We start from the raw sequence: 7,395 nt of genomic DNA on the forward strand, positions 1-7,395 counted from the left end.
TACCAGTCAGATCTAATTTGACGGTACATGCACACAAAATAAAAAAAAAAAAATTAAAAAAAATAGATATAAATAACTGAACACACACACACAGAGAGAGAGAGAGAGAGAGAGAGTTCTGACGGACTTCTGGTGACCAAGTGGTAAGATTATGGGCTACAATCCTAAAGGCACAAGGCTGCAACACAAGAGCTGCCCTGCAAGAGAAGGATGTACACTCTCTTCCCATGTGATTAACTGCCTCTAAAAACCTGATAGAGGGTCAGCTATGCGCTGATTCTGACTCTATAGCACTCAACAACATGCATGTATAAGGTGTAACTGTCAACTGACTGAATAGTAGTGGTCCAAGTCTATCCGTTGCTTTGAAGGAGGAAGATGTGAAATCTTCTGCACATATTCACAACCTCAGAAATTCCATGGAAGGTCATGAGTTGGAATAGCACAATGGTAGTGGACTTACATAGGCAAGCGTGTGTGTGCATAAGCTCTTATGGCTTAATAGAAAGGAGTTGTGCTGCCAAACCAAAGCAGTTTTGAATACACAAGTTGCTCTGTAGAAGAAAGTTGGGCAGTCTCCTCCCATGAAATTTACTGTAACTCTGAATTATAATTGAGCTATGTGTCAGTTACAACAACAAATATATATATGGTATAACTGTATATCTGTATATATTGTATGTATATATAACTATATATATGTAAAAATATATATTCACTGTATAATTATTAAACAATATCATTAATATCATATAGATGCAAAATATTGCTGAAGATCATCCCTAAATGGCTAGAGCAGTATAATAACAGAGAACTTCCAGAATTTCAAACTGGATTTAGAAGAGGCCTTGGCACAAGAATATCATTGCTGATATTAGATGGATCTTGGCTGAAAGCAGGAAATACTAGAAGAATGTCTATTTATGTTGAATGTGTGGATTATGGCAAACTGTGGCTAACATTGAGAAGAAGGGGAATCTTAGAGCACTTAATTGCACTCATTGAAACCCATACATAGACCAAGAAGCTGTTGTTCTAACAAATTGATGGAGCACTGCATGGTTTAAAATTAGGAGAGGTGTGTGACAGGGTCATATCCTTTCTCCATATCTATTCAATCTGTACAACTATTTGTTGAGCAAATAATTCCAGAACCTGGATTCTATGGAGAACGTGACATCAGGATTGGAGAAAGACCAATCGACAATCTGCACTAGGCTGATGACAAAGCCTTGCTTGCTGAAAGTGAGGAAGACTGGGAACACTACAGCAGAGGATCAAAGACTTAAGTCTTCAACATAGATTACATCTCAACATCAAGAAGGCTTGATAAGCACATCATGACAGACAGAGAAGAGGTTGAAATTGTCAGTGATTTTATCTTCCTTAGATCCACAATCAACACCCTTGATACGTGTAGTCAGGAGATTTGGAGACATACTGCACTGATCAAATCCACTGAAAGGGATCGCTACAAATTACTGAGGAATAATGATATCAGTTTGAAGACTAGTGCACCTGATTCAGGCCACAGTCTTTTCAATCATTTGGTATGCTTCTGAGAGCTTGACAATGAACAGGGATGACAAAAGAAGAATTGATGCCTTTAAGTTGTGATGTTGGAGAAGAACACTGAATATCCCAAGGACTGCCAAAAAAAAAAAACACCACATGTATGTCTTGGTTAAAGTGCAGCCAGAGTGCTCCTTGGGTCAAAGGGGTAACTTCATCTCACATATTTTGAGCATGTTGCTAAAAGAAGCTATTCATTGGAAAGAGATATCATGCTTGGAAAGATACAGGATCATTGAGAGAGAGGAAGACCCTTGACAAGATGAAATGACACAGTGACTACTCAATGGGCTCAAGTGTGTTGGAGATGATGAGGACGGCACAGGATAGGACAGTGTACAGATCTTTTGTTCATAGGATTGTCACAAGTTGGCTCATACTTGACTCAATGGAACCTACCAACAACAGTATGTATACACACACACACACATATGCAAACATATGTGTACATATATGCACATATATACATATATATAATATTTAATATTGTCGTTATATGCCTTCGAGTCGCTTGCAACTCATACCAACCCTTTGTACAACAGCCTTAATCCTGGCCTATCCTGTGCCAACTTTACTGTCTCTGACACACCTACCTTCATTACCCCAGTCACTGAATCAATCCATCTCATCGCTGATCTCTCTCTTTCTCTGTCCCTCCACCCTTCCAACCATGATGTCCCTCTCTAAGGACCAGTCCCTCCTTGCAACATGCCCATAGTATGTCAGACAAAGCCTCAAAATCCTTGCCTCCAAGGAGCAGCCTGGTTTCACCCTCTCTAGGACAAACCTGTTTGTTCTCCTGGCAGTCCATGAGTATATTCAAAACTCTTCTTCAGCACTACAGCTCAAAGGCATCAATTCTCTTTCTATCATCTCTAGTCATTGTCCAGCTCTCTGATTCATAGCAAGCAATTGCGAAGACTATGGCCTGGATCAGGCACACCTTAGTCTCCAGACTGATGTCGTTGCTCTTCAGTACTCTGGAGATGTCCCTGACAGCAGACTCTCCCAATGCAATTCTTCTCTTGATTTCCTGGCTACTGGTACCAAGAGTGTTGATTGTGGAGCTAAGCAAACTGAAGCTGTTAACAATCTCAATCTCTTCACGATAGTGTTGTTATAATTAGGTTCCATGAAGTTGACTGTCTCTTATAGCCACCCATCTTGTTGAGGACCTTATTGTTTGAACCTCCACGTTTCCCAGCATGATGTCTTTTTCCAAGGATTGGCCTCTCCTAATGACATGCTCAAAGAATGTAAGATGATTTTTTAACATCCTTGCCTCTAACAAGAACAGATTTACTTGTTCTTTTGGCAGTCCATGGCATCACTCAGTACTCTTCTCCAACACTACAATTAAGAAGCATCAATTCTTCCCCCATCATCCTTAATCACTGTCAAGCTTTCAGATGAAAGTAATCAAAAAGACCATGGTGTAGGTAAAATGCATCTTAATCTTTAAACTGATAGCATTATTCTTTAGCACTTTGTAGAGGTCCTTGACTGCAGATTTCCTCAGTGCAATAAATACATAGTAGGAAAGAACATATTAAGTATGACTGACCTTTCATTCTGCTCCCTCTACTTTGTGATTTTTAAAAACAGTGTGTTTAAGCTTCTCTTTCTGGATATATCAAATTTAGAAAAAATCACTGATTTCCTGCCATACAAAATAGAAAAATTAGAGCACGCAGACCTCCCTCTGCACTATACCTTCAAATTTCTATCAGCCATATGATTGATTTCCTATCAAGCATGTTTGTGAGATTTAAATACTGGAGTAACTATAATTGTTTTGTTCTTTGGATTGATTCTGAAAACCCTTAAACAGTATTTAAAGCATTATGGTTATGTAAACATTACTCACTGCAGAACTAAGTACTGCGATTAGGCACAAAGAAAAGAAAAGACTGTGTAATTAAATCTTGGCTACTCACAGGGAATGGCAAAGGACACACTGACAAAGGAGATTAATCAGAACTGACTTTGACAAGCACTGTGGCAATTGGACAATTAAAACAGACATTCGGATGGCGGGGAAGAAGAACAAACTGGGGAGGAGGGTAGGTGCAGCAATGAAGGAATGAAAACCCAAAATCCCTGTAAATGTTCATTAAAACTAATAAAATTTAATAATAATAATAATAAAAAGAAAACAAAAAACCTGACCACTGGACCAGTAAGCAAACTCATTCTGGAGAATAGAAAAAAAAAATAAATCTTGGCTACTCAAAGGAGACTATTCTGTGACACTTTATTCCTTCCCACACTCCCTCAATTACCCTGTACTTCCGTTTCTATCACATTTGAACCATGACTTTCTTAGACTGTCCTTTTTTCCAGGATTTCCAATTGTCCCTGTGCTGTATGATTATTGAAGAAAAGTTATATATCTTTATTGTCTTATTTAGAAGCAAGACATTCTTAGACACTTCCTTTCAAGTTCTTAGTCACGTAATTTGTATAGTGGAAGTGATTTTCTGTCTCCAGAGCTCTGTAACTTTCTTTGGACCAATTGCTTTCTTGAGTTACTGAATCACAGGCAGCTGGGAATTTCTTTTCATTTCACACCTGAAACTTACATTTCCTTACAAGACATGTTACCTGCTCTTTTGGGTCTTATTTTTACTGCTAAAGTTTAGCTTTTGTAGATCACACATCATTTATCATTATTTATAGCATAGCAGTTAAGACTTGGACTCCTGAGTGTGAAGCCTAGCTTTGTACTTATTCACTCAGTACCTTGGTGTCTTCACCTGAAAAAAATGGATCTGGTAGATATAGTTCTTTTGAGAGTTGTTTCAGGAAGAAATGAGTTAATATGCACATAGTTTAAATGGTTGCCAACTCATGATAAAACCTTGAAAATTTAGTGAATTTTGAGGAAGAGGGGAGCACATTGTATGCTCACTTGACCATCTGGAATTGGAAACCAAAGTCTTGTCTACCATGTGATGTGATCACAGAGGTTCCTCAGCCACCAGGCATCCCCCTAATGGTCATGTGCAATCTCCTGGCCCCACCTTTATGCCAGTGGCTTTCAAATCTCCAGGCTTCTCTCCCAAATGCTTACTTTTCAGATTGCCCCTTGACACCAATATGCATTTCAAATGAAACGAGTTCAAAACCAAATCTGTGATCTTCTCCCAGAAAGTGCTCTACCCTTACTGCTCCCCACTGCAGAACGATATTGCCATCATTTTAGTCAAACACTTCAGAGTTTTGTAAATTTGTTTTTTTCTCTCTCACATTCTACACCTTCCCCCTTGCCTGTCTCATTCTTATTGTTGTTGTTATGTGCTATAGAGTGACCCCTGACTCAGAGCGACTCCTATGCACAGTAGAGCCGAACCCTGCCCTATCTTGAGCTAGTCTCACTGTCTCCAACACGCTTACCCCCATTATTTTAATTATTGTGTCAATTCATCTCATCCTGGGTCTGTCTTTCTTGCTCTGTCCCTCCACCCTTCCAAGCGTGATAATCTCTCCAAGGACTAGTCCTTTCTGGAAACCTGCCCCAGGTATGCCACATCTTTCTTCTCTGGAGTGGCTGGTGGGTATGAACTGCTGAGCAGTGAGCAGCCCAGCAGTTAACCATTATTTCAATAAGGCTCCTTCTATGATACATAGCACCTTCTACTTTGATACATAGATACCCATCCCTACATTACTTGTATCTTTAGTTTTTAGTATGTCTGTTTCCACTAGACTGTTAGCTTCTACATATAGGAAAATTTTTAAGTTGCTTTGTTCACTGATCATTCTAGATTTTGTCCAATGCATCTTCATCTTTCAGTACTACAAGTTGGAGCTTGAATCTGTTTTCAGTTCTTTCAGCTTGAGAAATGCCAAGAGAATTTTTCCCATATTATTTTCTGACTCCAGCTCTTTGCAAGTTTTCTTATACTTTATTTTCTCAAGCTGCTCTTTGAAATCTTCTGTCTAGATCTTTTACTTTAATATCTCTTCCCTTTGTTTTGGCTTCTTGGCACTATATGCCATTTTCATAGTTTTTTATGGCATCCATTTTGACTTTTGCTTTCTCCTCTGACTTTGTAATGACCTTTTGCTCTCTTTGTGGATGATACCCCTGATTTCCTCCCACAATTCTTCTGATCTTTGATCACTGGTGATCAATGTTTCAAACCTATTAAGATGATTTTTAGAACAAACTGGGAGGAGGGTAGAGAGAATAGTGCAACAATGAATGAGTGGAAGCCCAAAATCTCTGTAAATGTTTATGAAAATTAATAAAATATAATTATAATTTAAAAAAAAAGATGATTTTTGAATTTAGGTGGGATAGACTCAAGGCCGTATTTTGGGTCTTGTGGATTTGTTTTAATTTTCTTCAATGTCTGTTTGAACTTGCACATGAATAATTGCTGGTCAGATCCACAGTCAATACCTGGTCTGTTTCTGACTCCTGATATTGAACTTTCCCAACAATTCTTTTCACAGATGTAGTCAGTCTGATTGCTGTACAGTCCATCAGGTAAGGTCCATGTGTAAAGATGCCTTTTGTGTTTCTTAGTAAATAAAAGGTACTTTCTATGAATAAATTATTGAATGTACACAATTCAATCACTTACTTTCTAGCCTATTTCTGTCATCCATACTTTCTGACTAGCATTTCTTCCTGATTGTTTCCAACTTTTGCATCCCAGTCACTAATAATTATCAATACAACTTAATTACCTTGGTTTTTCAATCTGGTTGAAAATTGAGCAGTCAGCAGAATGCTCACAGTTGGGCATGTTTGTGTGGTGAGAGAGAATGATAATGCTTGAGCTCATGAAGTTTAAACCATGGTTTTTAAATCAGGCTGGGCTCTCAGGCCTGTGGCCCTTGAGCCTAATTTTAATTGTTTTTGGTCAAACTTTCTTAGAAGTGGTATAACATTGGTCTGTCCTTTTGCTCTATAGGGGTAACTCATGGTTGCTGTGACACTGAACACTGTGACACTGATGTTTCAAATGTGATAATGGCTACCCATGGTGGACAGTGTTTGGTGGAGCCTCCCGATTAAAACAAGCCTGGAAGCAGGAGTGGCATCCACTTCCACAATAGCTTGCTCCCGGAAACCCTATGAACTTGGAGAAACAATGAAAGTTATACAAGTGTTCAGGTTTTATGTTTATAGGGTCACTATGAGTCATCTACGACTTGGTGGCACTTAACAACAACAACATAAAGAGAACTTAGTTGGCCTAGCGGACAGCAAGTGATACTACCAAGCCAAAGATGGGTGATTTTAATCTGTGGCCCTCACACCTGGTTTTGTTTTTGGTTAAACATCCTTCTAAGTGGTATAGCACTGGTCTGTCCATTTGCTGTACAGAGCTAACTCGTGCTGGTTGTGATGCTAAACATTATGACATTGATGTGTCAAATGCCATAATGGTTATTCATGGTGGACAGTCTTTGGTGGAGCTCCCCAATTAAAACAAACTTGAAGCAGGTGTGCATCCACTTCCGAAATAGCTTGCATCTGGAAACCCTCTGAACTTGGAGAAAGGATCAAAGTTATACAAATGCTCAGGTCTTTCATTCATAGGGTCGGTATGAGTCATCTATGACTCAACAGCACTTAACAACAACTTAATTGCATGATTGATCAATTTCAGACTGCAAATGTCTAGAAGTCTTCATTTTCCTTTTTTTTAGCTTTAGATATTGGTGTATGTAGTGGCATAATAGTTGTATTAAGAGGTCTAGTATCCTATCATTCGCAACATTGTACTTTAGGATGTTGTTGTTGTTGTTGTTATGTGCCGTCGAGTCGTTTGCGACTCATAGCGACCCTATGTACAACAGCCCTAA

This window comes from Elephantulus edwardii, unplaced genomic scaffold (genome assembly GCF_000299155.1).
Source record: "Elephantulus edwardii isolate Elephantulus edwardi_28Jun2011 unplaced genomic scaffold, EleEdw1.0 scaffold00168, whole genome shotgun sequence".
In the NCBI taxonomy this organism is placed as follows: Eukaryota; Metazoa; Chordata; class Mammalia; order Macroscelidea; family Macroscelididae; genus Elephantulus; species Elephantulus edwardii.